The 16,183-nt window shown below is 40.2% G+C and overlaps 1 long non-coding RNA gene across 1 annotated transcript; it reads right to left on the bottom strand.

The window, feature by feature from the left end:
- Positions 1-468: 468 nt before the first annotated feature.
- On the bottom strand, positions 469-3,607 carry LOC114050183. Its single transcript, XR_003569946.1, has 3 exons — positions 3,329-3,607; positions 1,499-1,530; positions 469-634 (listed from the first exon to the last, which is right to left on the bottom strand). It is a non-coding gene; the product is annotated as an uncharacterized LOC114050183 (long non-coding RNA).
- Positions 3,608-16,183: the final 12,576 nt, after the last annotated feature.

Raw genomic sequence — 16,183 nt, 5'->3', positions numbered from 1 at the left:
AAATTGTGCCCTTTCCTTTGGGAGTCAAATTAATGGGCACAGAGCTAAGGCCTGAAGTAGGTACAATGAATGGGATTGTTATGTGGAAGATTTGAGTCACCAGGGATATCAGGGACCTTTCATCAGGGGAATTTCCTCTTCTCTCCAAAGGTCTTACTCCTTTCAGCCTTCCAGGCCTTCCTCCCATATTCCTCTTCACACCTCTCACCCTCTTTGCTCAAAAATCCCATCAAGTACCTGCCAGGGAAAACCTTTTTCTTTTGCTCTCTATGGCTTTCTTTGATCTGAACAGCCATTTTAAAAAAATTACAGTAGACTACTCATTCTTAATGGTAGCTTCAAAATTTTGTGAGGTTCCTTCCTTTCCTAGGATTTAAATCCCCCAGCTTTAGGAATTAAAAAAAATCACTGGATATATGCCTTTAAGAAACCCCACAAAAACCCAACAACAACAACCAAAAAGGATTTGATTTTAATCTGCATAATTTTGGATCCAATAGCTTGGAAATGAGATTTTTATCCATTTGCTTCAGACATGCCGTCTCGCCATTAGATGTGTTTCCCTTGGCAGAGATTTGATGATGTGACCTTACTTTCCTTTATCATTGCAGTACCCAGAATAACTGGGAGAGGCCTGAAGAAGAGGAAAGAAGATGCGTTTGTGTGCATTTCATTAAGCAATTAGTGCAGGGACCAAAAAAAAAAATCAGTTGTTTTGTCTTCCATTATGTCTGGGTTATCGAGTCAGGCAATTTCACAACCACGCCATTCATCCTCCTAGGGAATGGATCATACCAGCAGAAAAACCAAGGGACAGAAATGCTTGTCATCCCGTCTTCCTTCTTATCATGGGTTAAAATCAGTCCTCCATATTTGTCACTTCGGAGCAAATGGGAATAGTGGATTGGCTCCTGTTTTTGCATTAACTCGTTTGGTTTTTTTCCCCTACGGTTGCCTCTCATTTTGTGATAAACCTGAGTTAATAGGAAAGCTTTTTATGTAACACCCGCTTGGTCTCAGGCTTTACAGAGCACCAAGTGTTCCGTTTCCAGAGTTCCACATAAATCTGGCTGCACATCAAAACTTCTGTTTCATAACAGACTAGAAATAGGATTTTCTAATAACATTCAGAGGACTGTACTTATTGCGCAGGGATCTGGAATTTTATGAATCGTTAATGGATAACTAAACAAAGACCCCCCAAAACTCCCTGCCTTCCATCTCTGGGGTTGAGGCAGAGAGGGAAGCTAGGGGGGTGCATTTTCTTCATGCATGGTCTGTCTGTTAGTAACCCAAACTCCTTTTCAAAGAATTTGTTAAATAATTTCAAACATATTGAAGACCTTATTCATGTTAAAGGGGAAAAAAAATGCCTTCCGCCCCGCTTCTCTCCCCTCATTCATGGAGAATGCGGTTTCCTTTTATTGTTTCTCCAGACACTGCCAGTTTGCAGATTTAACCCCTGGCTTTTCTCTGGGGGGAAGGAAGGTTTCTTTACCAGCACTCCTTGCTTGGAGGGATCCAAACATTCTGCAAGAAAAACAAACCACATATTTAAAACTCGAATCCATAAAGAGTGAGTTCATAGAATGATTAAGGAGAGAATGCAGTATTAGGTCATCTCGCCTGCATTCCCCGTCCCTGCCCCACCCTCCCACCTCCCTGTCTCCCCTCGCCCTCCCCCAACCTCCCACCCACTACCCACACATCCTGCATGCTTCCTTCCCTACAGTGTGCTCCGCACACTAGTCCAGTCCTGTTTCACATTATGGGAGCAATGGGAGTTCCCACTCAAAGTCCATTTGTAGACCATTTAGATGTCACCCAGGGAGACTTCTCCAATGGTTCAAACTGCATTTTCCTTTGTTGTATTTCATCAGCTCACTCCTTATTCTGTTATTCCTCCTTTCCCAGTGCTGGCTGTGTATTGCATGCCCTCCTTACTCATTTAGCATATGGATATCATCACTTCAAATAAAAAGGAACCTCTTTCTAGTCCTGGATTGGGGTAAAGGGAAAAGGTGGGAGGGAACAGCTCCCTCCCCTTTAAGGAATTAACCCTGTTTTTTCTGGATTTTGCTTTATATTGTTTTCATACGAGAGGCCATGTGGTATAGGAGATAAAATAAGACAGAGTCCAAAAAACTGGGTTCAAATCCTTCCTTAAATATTTACTAGTTGTGTGACCCTAAGCAAGTCCCTTTAACTGCTTTGCCCCTCAGTTTCCTCAGCTGTAAAGTGTTGATAGTAGTAGCACCCACCTCACAGTTTATTGTAGAAACAAATGACAATATATAAGTATTACATATATAATGTAATATGTATGTATAATAACATACATATAGCACTTTGAAAATCTGAAAGCACTAAATAAATGTGAGCTGTTATGATTACTTTTCAGGAAATGTGATTTGGTTCATGGCACAGTCTTACCATGTCATTGGTTCATAATGAGCCAAGTTATAAAAAGATGGTACTATATCTTTTAAGCTGTTGGTTTTTGCTTTTCTTCTCTTCCTTTCTCATTCTTTTTCTAACATCTTTTCATAACAAGCTCCTCGAAGTCCCCCAGTACCACAGTGAAGGACCCTCATCTTTCTCTTCCCTCATTGTGATTTGATGCATCTGTCCAGCCAGCTCAGAACTGCACCGGCTCTTTTCTGACTCTGCCTCACGCTTCAGAGCCCTCATCCACTGTGCTTTAAGAGATTCCTTTCTTTTATTATTCTTCCTGGCCTCTGTAGTACTGCTTTGTAAATGTCCCCCTTCCTCTGTATAACAATGTTTTGTATTTTTTGCCGCTACATGTACCAGCTTGCATTTTTTTCAGGTCGATTTTCCCTCGGCTATTTCCTGACTGTATTTCTAATTCCTCCTGGGCCATTGACATAATTTCTGTCCTTGCTGGTGTTTGCAACACCTCCCCCATTTAACTTCATACAATTTTAATTAATCTACTGTTTACTTTTTCTTCTACATCATTAGTAAAAATAATAAAAGAAACTGCTCAGGAGGAAGAGGCCAGGTTCCTCTCCCCATCTCAGCTGACTGTGGACTTAAAACTGAGTCCTGGGAGAAAACCCCCAAATCTAGTGATCTCACCCACTAACTCCTATCCTAATGTGACTCCAATGAAACCAAAGCCAGCAAGGATTTCCCTCACCAGGCTCCAATTTAATATCTTTAAAATCCACTTACTGTCCGGGCACCTGGTTGCTATGGAGACCATTGTCATAAAAAACCTCACAGGACTGTTAGAGAGATGGGAAATGACTCCCTATAGTCCACAACTGGCCACATTTGCTGAGAGAAATATCTTGATACTTACCACAGCTCTTTGTTTACTGGACCCATAATCTTCCAATTCAATCTGCTGGACTATTCTCATAAGCAAACCAATAGGAATTCATTTCCAGTTAGCATTCTGTGATATACAACCAAGAGCTTCACCAAATGTCAGATGTCCACCATCTTCCCTTTCTCTCCTAGCAAAGCTGGCTAAGGACAGAATGACAGTCCTTGTTTGCTGCAATTTGTTCTTTATGAACCGTCATTGATCCATTAACCCAGCCACTAGGAAAGCAGAATAAAGATACTTCCTGGCCTCTGATACTGTCTCAGACAAAGGCTAGAATGTGAACTGCAAGAATTGAGGTTCTTTAGGGGTAAAGGGGGGGGTTTAAGAGCCAACCCATGAGTCATGGTGTGGGGACTCTTGTTTCTTTCTACTAATTTAGGTTTCTGCTAATTCAGCTGGGAACATTAATCAGGGGTCATAGGATGCTAAGATAGTGGATCAAGAACCAAAAAGGACATTCATTAGAGGTTATTTAGTTCAACCCTCTCATTTTATAGATGATCAGACTGAAGGAGAGAGAGAGACAGAGAGACAGAGAGACAGAGACAGAGAGAGACAGAGAGAAAGAGACAGAGAAGAGAGAAAGAGACAGAGAGAGAAAGACACACACACACACACACAGAGAGAGAGAGAGAGAGAGAGAGAGAGAGAGAGAGAGAGAGAGAGAGAGAGAGATTTTCCAAGGTCCCATAGACGGAGTCAAGATTTGAGCCCAAGTCCTCCAATTACAAAGCCTTTTCTCTGTATAATGCTATTACACCATTTCTTCAAAGCCCAATCTTCCTTAAAACACTGCATTTACACATAATAACCATTCAACTCCAGGAGGTAAACACTTTCTAGAAGCCAGTTCATATCTTGTTGGGGGTTAAATACTCATGTGGCTCCAGTCTGCATGGGGAAATTGTAAAAAACTTCAGCCTATTCTTTTCATGGGCATAATATTGCCCAAGTAGTCTCGATATTGCAACAGAATTGAAGATCTGTTTATTCATTTTGTCGTTAACAGAAGATAGAGGGATTCTTTCTGATATTTAGCAAGGGGTTGGTGGAGTTGTAAGATATGTGGAATTCAAAATGTTTAATTCTGCTACAGGCTACAGGGCACTGGAAACAAGAAGAAGGATGAAAGAAAGGTACATAGTAGAGATTACATTATAGATGGCATGTCTGCCTCTTCTGAAATGACTGCCAGAGGCCCTCTCAGCCAGAGGGGTAAAGCAGCTGACAGGAAATATGTATCCTTTCTGCAAGCCTGCAAAAAGTTTACACCACCTTTCTTTTTCCTTTTTTGTATTTTCCCCCTAAGGATTAAAATGAAGCTTCTGGGGGCAAAAAAAGTATTCTCTGCTTTTTGGAAAGATTAAAACTATAGTTTCCTTACTTTCATGAAGAAACATATTTTGTTTCCTTACTTACATTGGAAGATGTAATAGAAGAATACAGAAAGTGAGCCTTCATTTGCCACTGCCTTGGTATTTGATCTTTCAACAATTCTGAGGTCTCTTCCAGTCTCCAATGACTCAGTTTTCTTTCACTCGAATGGAAACTATGACATCTTCTCTACTTGGAAAAGGTTTTAAACATCTTCAAAGTTATCTCTACAGGTACAAGATGTAAAAATGACCAGCTCTTTAGCACCTTATTTATTCTCGATAGCTTTTCCAAAAATAATTGTCTATAGTCCTGCAAATTCATTAGCTAATTCCTTTAAATACCTTGGGATGCATGGTATTTAGGCCTCCTGCTCTTTATAACTACAACAGCCACATCAACAAAATCTTCATTATTTCCCAATTGTCCACACCCCTTATCTTTATTTTTCTTGTTAATGATCAATTTTTAAAAGCCACTAAAATGCTCAGGCATTTTAGAGTTATCTTAGCTTTCTGCTTCCCTCCTCATTTATTAATGGATCTACTTTCTTTTTTTCCTTGAAAAAAAAAAAAACGCATGTTTATAAAAACACTCCCCATTTCCTTAGTTCCTTTAGCTGGCATTAAATCATCTTGGGGGTTTGGATGTTGGTTTTTTTTTTCTTCTGTCCTCATGTTTTTCCTGAAAGCTTTAACTTACTTCTAGTGTTCTTATTCGTTTTCCTGCTCTGTCTCCATTTTCAGCCCAAGTTTGAAAGGGAGTTTTTGGTTTATTATTTTTTTTTCAGTTCTCCAGAATGAAAGCTCGTAAGTCCCTTCTTTCTTACGATTTTTTGTTTTGTTTTTCATGGGGCCCTGTAGTCTATTGCCCTGCAATTGTGGTGTCTTTCTTCTTATCTTATTCCCAAGGCAACTACTCATATCCTGGCAAATCCAGAAAATGGTGGTGTGTCTTTTCTTATTTTTTATGCCTTTGTTTGAGAACTCAGGATTTCCTGATGGCTTGTTATACTTTTTAAAAAAGCTTTTTTACTGCTTCTAAAAGGTGCCAGGTTCACAACTGTGAATAATAAGGGCCAAGTCTATACATGACCAAACAACAAAAAACTCCTACTTAAACAAAACAAAACAAAACAAAAAAACAGTACCAAACTAGATTGTCACCCAGGTGACTTGACATTTGGGGCTGTCTTGGCATCTGATTTCTGTGAAGTCTGTCCAATTGGTTGACAAGGATGTGCCTGTTTAAAGTGGCCCAAACCCTCCATCCATGTTCTGTTCATATTGTATAGCTGGGATAAACCCTAAAACCTTTTTCTTGTTTGGTCATGTCCGATTCTTCATGACCCCATTTGGGGTTTTCTTGGCAAAGATACTTGAGTGCTTTGCCATTTCCTTCTCCAGCTTATTTTACAGATGAGAAAACTGACACAAAGTGGGTGAAATAACTTGCCCGGAGTCACACAACTAGTAAGTACCTGAAACTGGATTTGAATTCAGGGCTTTCTGACTCCAAGTCTGGTCCACTATGCCATCTATCTGCCGAAAATACTAAAAACTAGACTTAGGCTAATGTCTGACTAAAGAATAATTAATGAAGGCATTCATTAAGGTTCTGCCTGCTAATACTTCACTGGATTTATGAATATGGTGATGTAAGGATTCCTTTCATTGGTGCAAATTAGAGTTTATCCATGTCTTTTTATCTCATGCCTATGTTTTCCCACAAAGCCTCCACAGAAAATATACCCAATGTCCTGGAACACTTCCTCTCATTTTTGTATTTCATGGGTACCATTACAGCCTATAAAGTGTTCACCTATTATTCTTCTCTCTCAACACATGACTCTTCCCTCTCCCCTTTCTATCATATATTTCCTTTATATGGGATCATGGAGCCATAAAACTGGAAGGGATCTCTGAGGTCATGTTGTCCAATCATGTTCTTTGACAGATGAGAAAGCTGAGGCCCAAGCAAGGTTAAATGACTTGCCCAAGGTCATATGGGTAGTAAGTGGCAAAGGCAGAATTCAAATCCATACACTCTTTCTACTGTACCATGCTAATATCCTTTAATTCATTTCCTGTAGATAAGTCATCATTTAAAATGTGCTACAGCCTATTTTTTCCTATTAAAATGTTTTATTGATGCCTTTTTTTAAGACTATCACTTCCCAATGACTATAGAATCCCCTATAGAATACTTCCTTGTAACAAATAAAAATCAAAACAATCTAAGACATCAACCCATTGGCCAAGTCTGAGAATGTATTCCTCATTGCCCTCCTATTCCCCTCACTCCCCTCACTAATTCTCTGCCAAGAGGAGGGAGGAGCTACCTCTTTCCATCATGTAGCTCTTCATCACCTGTTGAGTTACCTGCCCTTTAAATTTTTTTCAGATATTGTAGTATTCTAACATTTGCAATAGTATGGCATCACTGGAAGAACATTTGTGTTAAGGCAGTCAACAAACATTTATTAAGTACTTACTAAGTGCCAGACCCCATGATAAGATGGGAGAAGTTTGGGATTAATGAAAACACTGCCTAATTTCTCCAATGTAACACAGTTTGCTCACTTCATGCTAATCAACTCTGGACCCAATTAATCATTCATTTGGTCTAGGTGCCGAGTTAGCACTAACATACTAACTCAAAGGACTGGCCATCCAACTGCATCTCCCAGTCTGGGTAATAGTCATTATTCATCCATTTTTATTTCTGTATAGATTGTTGGGTTGATCTGTTTTGAGCAATCGTGAAACTCATTTAAAGAGGTCCTGAAATGTTCCAGAGATTGATGCAATCAACACAATTTTTTCTGCAAACCCGGAGGAGGTGAAAAGCCTCATCATCTACAAAGAATCTCTCTTCTCCTCATGAAACAACCCTGGTTGTCTGTTCTAATTGTTTGTTTCTTTGAACTATGCTTTCTCAGCTTCATTAAAAATATTAGCAGGCTCTAGAGTAAGTGATAATACAATTTTAATTTCTACAACTAGCATTTAAATTTTACATTTTTGCATTTCATGCAAAAAGCTTTAGTAAATATCTTCATATTACTGACATTTAAAATCAAACCATAGGGTATATTTTAGCTAACAAATAGGTATCCTTTAAGATCAAACTTCAAGTGGAATTTTAATTAATGAATATGCTCATCAGTACTTACTGTTGTAGATATTAACCCTCATTGACTTTAAACAACATAGTTTAAAGACTTGTCCCTTACTCCATGGTAATTACAGGATATTTCTTTGAGGAATGATTATAGAAGGTATTATAAGAACACAGACATAAAAATCAGGAAACATAAACACACACACACACACACAAAACGCCAAAACAACATAGAGAAATGAGGTACAGTTCTTCCATCTTCTTCCAAATGCAACATCTTTTGAGAGGTTACTTTAGAAGGTTAAATGCTTATTTTTTTTCCCATAGTCCAGGTACACTTCCAGGCTTAAGTAGAATAATAAATTAGAAATTTTCCTTAACATTGTTGCTCCTGCAAATCAGCAAAAGTGACTGAAATTACCTCTGTTAGAGCCCCTATTTGAGGTCCAGGTAGTTTGGGACTGTTGAAATTACTGCACAATTTGTCAAATGCAGCATAACCTACTATCTTCTTCTATTCACCTCTGGGTCCAACTCATTATCACTTCTGCAATGTTTGTTTCAGAGGATAAGTAAGTATTAAATGAGCTAACTTGGTAGTGTGACCACCCAACTGAATGTCAATCTGCATAATGGTAATTATTCATTCATTTTACTTTTTCTGTGTAGTTAGCCCAATCAAATAGTCTAAAATGCTGAAATTTAATCTTTCATCCTCTATGAGGTGTGACAATTTCACATCTTGGTCCTTCTAAGCTAGACTCTGAAGTATGTGCTTAGCTCCAGTGACTCTGGGTTACTGCTGAGCTCTGCTAAGCAAGTTGTTAGTGACTAAGATTCTGGCTCTCAAGTACCTAGGCCTAAAAGGTGACCTCAGTCTTCTCAATGAAGCACTGGTGGCTATGTCCATATTCATAAGATGCAATCAAAGTCCGAAACAGTGGCTCACCTACTTATAGCCCCATTAAGTCCTTCAGGTTTCTGGGTTCAACCTCCTACAAAGTATATAGAGGGAAAAATCACTCTCTGTTTTTATACCAACAATTCCTCTTATGATTTAAAAGTGCAACTTTAATATTGCCCTATCTACTCTTGTTACATAAGATAACTATGGAGCCATTCTTATTTTTTCCCAATCTACAGATGTGAAAACTGAAAATTACTTTCCTGAATCTATAGAAAAGCACATTAATGTCTATGAAAGTGATGTTGAATTAGACTGTTAAATTCTAACTTGAAGTAGCTGGTCTATGCAGCCTCACTGGGCATCCTAAGTGATATTCCTGTTACTCAAATGCTGCTAAGCTGGTTCGTTGTAAATCAGACAAATCAAATGCTGTGACCCTGACCCAAATTGGCAGAGATCATATAATAATAGCTAAAGAGTTGGTACTAGGGCTAGGAAAGTCTTTGTCAGACTCCATTACTGCCTCTCTTTAAGGTATAGCCTGCCTGTTCTCTGAATTTTAAGAGAATGCATAATGAATCTTCCCTGATCTTCAAAAACTCCTAGCACATTGTTCTCCTATGCAACCCCCATTTTCATTGTATTTTGTTCTTAATTCATCCTTTCTAATGGTAACCTTGTAGGTTTTTTGGTAGCTCAGAAAGAAGCAAGGTTGTGGGTGCTCTACTTTCAGATGAGAGGCGCTCTTCTAAATCTCTAGGTAAAATTATTTTTGTGAACCAAATGGTACCAAATAGTATTCAAGTGAAATTCTGGGCAATTGACTGTGATTTTAAATGACCACTCTTCTGTACATTTACTGCAAATGCACTAAAACACATTTTATGGGATAACCTGTCGAATTTTTGACCTATGCAGATAAGTGACTTGGGATTGTAGTATTTAGTCTGAAGAAGTGAAGGTTGGCTGAGTAATTGTACTACATGTATATGAAATGTTATTATGCTGAAGTTGATGGCTAGAGAGTAAAACACAAAATTAAAATGAGTTTAAATTGAAACAGGAATTATGTAAGTTAGATTCTAGAACAAAAATATCCTGAAAGTGATCAAAACCCTGTAGATATTCAAAGAAACCTCTCTTTTAACAAGACAGGTATTTGAGGAAATGGGTAAAGAAAGGAAGATCATAGGATCAGAGATTTCATCCATCCATTAATCAGCAAGTATTAATTAAGCTTACTATGTTCCAGGAGCTGTGCTAAACATTGGAGATTTAAGAAAAAAGCAAAAAGAGCTCCTGCCCTCAAGGGGTTTATGTTCTAAAGGAGGAGACATGTATAAAAATGGGAACCTATGAGATTCCTGCAGAATTACCTAAGAGGTGAAGACACTGGGGATGACAGAGGGATCAGGAAATGTCTCCTACAGAAGGTGATATGAAAGATGAATCTTGAAGGAAGTCTGGGGTTATCAGATGGTGGTTGGGAGGTAGAGAAGAGTATTCCAGCCGTGAGGGGACAGTGGTCATGGAGATAGGAGATGGAGCAAGGACTATGAAAAAACAAATAGGCCAGTATGCCTGGATTATTGAGTGTGAGGAGAGAAGGAACACATAAGAAGCCTGGAAAGGTAAATGGGGGTCAAGTTATAAAAAGCTTTAAGTATCAAATAAAGTAGTTGTTGTTTTATCCTAGAAGTAGTAGAAAGCCACTGGTGATTGTTGAGTAGTGGAATAATGGTCAGATCTATGTTTTAGAAAAATCACTTTGCCAGCTGTGGGGAGAATGGTAGAATGGGGAGAGACTAGAGGCAGGGAAACCAATGAAAAGACTATTGGAATAGTCTGAGCAAGAAGTGACAGCAGTCTGAATTAGGATGGTGACTGTGAGCAGGGAGAAAGGAGCAAATACAAGAGATGTTATGTGGATAGAAACAGCAAGATTCGGTAAAGCACCTTAAAAGTTAACTAGTCCCAACCCCTCATTTTACAGATGAGAAAAGTGAGGTCCAGAGGGGTCAAGTTACTTGCCCAAGGTCACATAGGTAGCAAGTGACAGAGGCAGAATGGAGAAAGGTAGGAAGAAGAGTTGTTTAAAAAATGTGTGTCATTCTGGGGCAGTAGTTTAGTACAGGTACCATTATGAACACTCAAGAAACTTCTTCCCTATTTAAAGAGCTTCAAATCAAGTCAACAGCATTTATTAAGCACCTACCAGGTGCAAGGCACTGTACTCAGTGTTGGAGATACAAAATAAAATGACAACAAACAGTCCTTGCCCTCAAGAGTGGACAAGAAAGGAGGGAATAGAGAAGCTAGAACACATTTATACTTACATGTAAATACAAGGTCTAGTCCAATAAGTTGGTGATCTTTTTAAACTTAAAAAAAAATTAAGACTTCCTCTTCCACCTTGACCTGTTCCATTTTCTACCTGGACCAGTTCACTTCTACTTAGGCAACCTGGGGGCAGCTTACCATATGAAGATTAAACTTAGTGTTTACACCTGATTGGTATAGCCCAGGCATGGAGAACCCCACCTGGAGGCCTTTCTAGGTCTTTAGGGGCAGCCTTTTGACTGAGTCCAAGTTTTACAGAACAAATCATTTTTATTAAGGGGATTTGTTCTGTGAAGTTCGGATTTAGTCAAAGACTAAAGACCTAGATGGGTTATAGTATAGCCCGTTACAGCTCAGCCTCAGCATTCCTAGTAGGAATCAAAGGTACAAACCACCGTACTCTGCTGAATCTGTGATATGATAGATGTGGCCTCCTTTGGATAATGCAGGTCACAACCCAACCATTCTTTCCTGTCTTGTGCTTCTCTCAGTTATACCCTCCCATAAATTTGCGTGGGGGGGAGGAGGGGTCTATCCAAAATGTAGGGATTCTTCTTTTAGTGTTCTATATATTATGTAAATACCAATGGAGCATCCATGATATACAAAGTATAAGAAGGGTATCTCATACTCAACCACAATGAATGTAACTAACAAAATATGCTATATGTCTTTATACTTTTATTAAGTGACAACACCTCTGAATTACAGAATCAGTGATCAATATATAAACTAGGTATGAACAATTCCTGAATATCTCTACTCAATCAGTCAATCAAAGGTACAAGCTAGATGGGAGGAGTGAAGTGCTTCAAGCCACTGGATGAAATTGGATGACAAAAAAGCATTGGGACTGGTTGAAAGATTTAGACATACTTCCACCTAGTTATATCAGAGAGTGAGATTCTAGGAATTGTTTCAAGAGTTAAGCTTCTTCAGCTGTTTTGAGGAACAGACTTTTATACCATAGGGAAGCAGAGTAAGGAATGTGGGGGGGGTAGCAAGTAAGCAGAGAGGGAATAGTTCACTCTCACCCCTAACCTTGACCAGAAGATGAAGATGATCTTTCAAACTTCAAAAGGTTGAAAGGGCAGAACCAGGGGTGGGGAACCTGTGACCTCAAGGCCACATGTGGCCCTTTAGGTCCTCAAGTACTGTCCTTTGACCAAATCTGATAGGGCATTTGTTCTGTGAAGTTTGGGTTCAGTCAAAGGGCCGCACTTGAGGACCTAGAGGGCCACATGTGGTCTCAAGGTCAAAGGCTCCCCACCTCTGTAGACAAAGACAAGAATGATAATTGTCTCTGTCCTTAAGGAGATTATATGCTTCTATTTAGCTAACCCACAAAGTTCCCAGGTGTAGTATATTTCTAAACTTAACCAATCTGGGCTCCTGTTGCATTGAAATCTGGATTTTTTTCTTCTTCCTTTCATTATTTCCCCTCAGATGAGCCCTCTCACCTTCTACAAAGGGGGAAATAATCACACACATAACCACAAGGACTTGTCATAGAGTGAGATGCCAGAGTCAAGTAGCTAAAGTCCACTGAATCAGGGAAGGTTACCTGGAAAGGGTTATTCTCCTCCTACATCCTAGCGGAAAGGCCAATGTGTGAACGCTTCCCTCACTGGCATTGGAGAGATTGAACTGGATTCTTCATTCAGATTGTTCTGCTGTCTCTCTTCCCTGCTTCATCCCTTTCCCATATTTCTCTCCCTTCTGCCCCTGACATATCTATCAGTGCTTCTTACAACTCATTGTCATTTCTGTAGTGTGCTTACTTTGGGCTCCTGGGAAGTTCATTGTCCTGATGACCCAGTTCCTGTCCTTACATATTCCCATGCAAGTGGCACACACTTTTTCAGAGGCCAAATCATTTGGCCTTTATTTCTGATCTTTTATTCCCAGTACCACAATTCAGGGATAGGAGATAAACTAGGGTTCATGAGTTGGAATGATATTCGTCCTTTTTGACTCCCAGTAAAATCTGACCTTCATCTATTTGTGTCTATTATTATATTTCTGAACCTGAATTAGTGACTTTCTAAGTAGCACAGTGGATAGAGTAGTGGGTGTCAAGAGTCAGGAAGACCTGACTTAAAATCCTGTCCCAGATGTTGTTTAGTCATTTTCCAGTCGTGTCTGACTCTTCGTGATCCAATTTGAGGTTTTCTTGGCAAAGATACTGGAGTGGTTTGTCATTTCCTATTCCAGATCATTTTACAAATGAGGAAACTGAGGCAAGCAGAGTTAAGTGACTTGCCCAGGGTCACACAGCTAGTAAGTGTCTAAGGACAGATTTGAACTCAGAAGAAGAGTCTTTCTGACTCCAGGCCCAGCACTGTATTCACTGTGCCACCTAGCTACCCCGTCTCAGATACTAGCTATATAACCCTAGGCAAGTCATTTAACCTCTGTCTGCCTCAATTTTCTTAACTGTAAAATGGAGATGACAATACCTAGCTCCCAGGCTGTTGTGAGGATCAAATGAACAATTTGCAAAAGTGCTTAGCATACCTGGTACATAATAGGTGCTTAATAAATGCATATTCCTTCCTCTTGTTTTTTGCCTTTTCTTTCCCTTATCATACACATTTGTGCCTTACATTTTTTCCTCCACCATGTTTTCAATGCAACTAAAATTCTACTTAAGGATCATTTGTTAAAATTCTTAATTGTCCATTAAACCAGACATCCCCAGAAGGATGGACCCATGGCACTGGCCATGGTACTGCTTCACTGTGTTTACCACAACTGTGAGTCATTAAGGTCAGTGTTTTAAATCAGTTTTGAGAAATTGAAAGAAAAAAATGGATACTATTTATGTGCTTGATATACCCATTGACATGATAAACACACTATTGCCTTAGTCTAAGATAGAAGGACTTTGTCCTGAAACCAACCTCATAGTATCAGTACTATTGATTAGTTCCCAACTTAGATGTGACATCTTACACCTGGTGAATACTACTCACTGTATGAGGTGGCTAGGTGGCCCAGTGGATAGAACCCTAGACTTGGAGTCAAGAAGACCTGAATTCAAATTCTATCTCAGATACTTGCTAGCTGTGTGATGTTGAGTAGGTCATGACCTCAATCAGCCTCAGTTTCCTCCAGTGTAAAATGGGGATAATAATAGGATAGCACTTACTGCTCAGGGTTGTGAGGTCAAGGCAAGACTACTTTAATGAACAGAATTTTGCTAAGCTCTCAGTTATTTAACTGAGAAAATATTTAAATCAATCTATCAAAAAAAAAAAAAAGCCCTGAGTGCTCATGACATGTAAATCACCCTAATAGATGCTAGAGATGCAGAGAAATAGAAGATTTGTTTTTGCGCTTTCCATCTGCTAGCTGTTGATGTGATGGTCATGATACTCCAAATCCATCTGGGAAGACAGGACCTTCCGGACTCAAAAACCATAAGCATTTATTATGTACTTTCTTTATGCACAGCATTGCCATAGGTGGGGGTCAGGGTGGGGTTAGGGTTCAAAGCTTAGAGAGCACACAGTCTGAGGCATTTACAGTAGAGACTACACGTTAGAGATTAATAGAGACATAACAATGCAGGATGTAATGACTGATCCTGTCTATAAATATAATAGGAGTTCAGAACAGGGAGAGATCACTATGGACTGGAGCACAGATGGAAGGCTTCATAGAGAAGGAGAGGTGACCTGGGCCTTGAAGGGAGAAACAAGACTTGGATAATTAAAGAAAAGTAGGGGTAGCATTCTGGGTGGTGGGTATGCCTGTACACAACCCTATTGGTAGGGTGCTAAGTGTTGAAGGGACCTTAGAAATATTCTCCTGCTCTGGGCTGAAGAAGGAGCTGCATAGACTTGATCATCACCTTCCAGGCCAAGATTTCTTTGTAAAGACTGCAAGTTCGACTGAGGTCTCCAGCTCCCAGAGTCTGCTGCTTTCCTGCCCTTTGGTGGTGGTGAGCCAAGAAATCACTCACTTTTCCCTTTTGTGCTTGTTTTAAACATCAAGACTGTCCTCCAGTGAGCCCTCTGGCATACTGCCTTGGAGCTAAGAAAACAATAACTACAGAACAGGGTGTGAGGCTCCAGTGGTGGGTCCTGGGCATGCGTAGCTCACCCCACAGGGCAAGAGGAGGTCAAGGGCTAAGTACAGAGCCTCTCGCTCCCAGACTTCCCCCACCGCCCAGACCTTCAAGCTGTGTTTGTGCAGGTTGTTGCTTAGCAGCAGCTTAAGGCCAGGGACACTTAAGCACTCAAGTGGGCCAAAGAACTGGCTTCAGTTGCTTTTGTCAAGACCTCCCTGCCTCAAATCACCCTCAGCCCCAATTATCTGGAGTTCACAACAAAAGCACCATCCTTGCCCTTACCTATCATTCCTGTTTCAAGCCTCCACAACCCTCTCTGCTCCATGCATCACAGATAAGTGAGTGCAGTGAGGCTGAGTGAATGGATTAGGACCAGGACGATGGGGCTGAGTGATTACCCCGTGACCCTACAGAAAGAGCTGCAGCGAGGGCCCTTGTGTCCCAGGAAGAAGGAGGCAAACGCTCAGGCTAGCAGGTTTTGGAGAGGCTTATCTTCAAGGAGTCCTGCAGGTACTTCAGGACTTAACAAAGAGCCTCTAAAGTCTTTACTGAACCTGAAGCAAGCCCTAGGCCAAGATCCAAGGAACTTTCCTTGGTGTTCTGAATGATTTAAGGCCGAGTTAACCTGCCTGGGGCATAGCTGAAGACAATACCGCTGAGTCTGAGCCAAGAAGGAGACTTAATTTTGCTGCCTTTGTTTCTCTATCAAATTCTGCCTATTCTAGGAGCCTTCCTTTCTTACTTGGTTACCTATTAGGGACAGCCGCTTCAGAGACAGAATGGCATTGCCAGTTTTGTTCATTCATGTCCAGCTCTTCATGACCCCGTGGCCCTTCTGTCCTCCACTGTCTCCCCAAGTCTGTTCGTTGCTTCCCTAACACCATCTATCTATTTCATCCTCTGCCACCCCCTTCTCCTTTTGCCTTCAATCTTTCCTCATATCATTGGAAGGACAAATATTGAAGCTGATGCTTACATTCTCAGGCCACAAAATGAGAAGACAGGA

Source organism: Vombatus ursinus, unplaced genomic scaffold (genome assembly GCF_900497805.2).
Source record: "Vombatus ursinus unplaced genomic scaffold, bare-nosed wombat genome assembly UNPS02014798.1, whole genome shotgun sequence".
NCBI lineage: Eukaryota > Metazoa > Chordata > Mammalia > Diprotodontia > Vombatidae > Vombatus > Vombatus ursinus.
The sequence above is the reverse complement of the archived record's forward strand: the minus strand, read 5'-3'. Positions and strand labels throughout refer to the sequence as shown.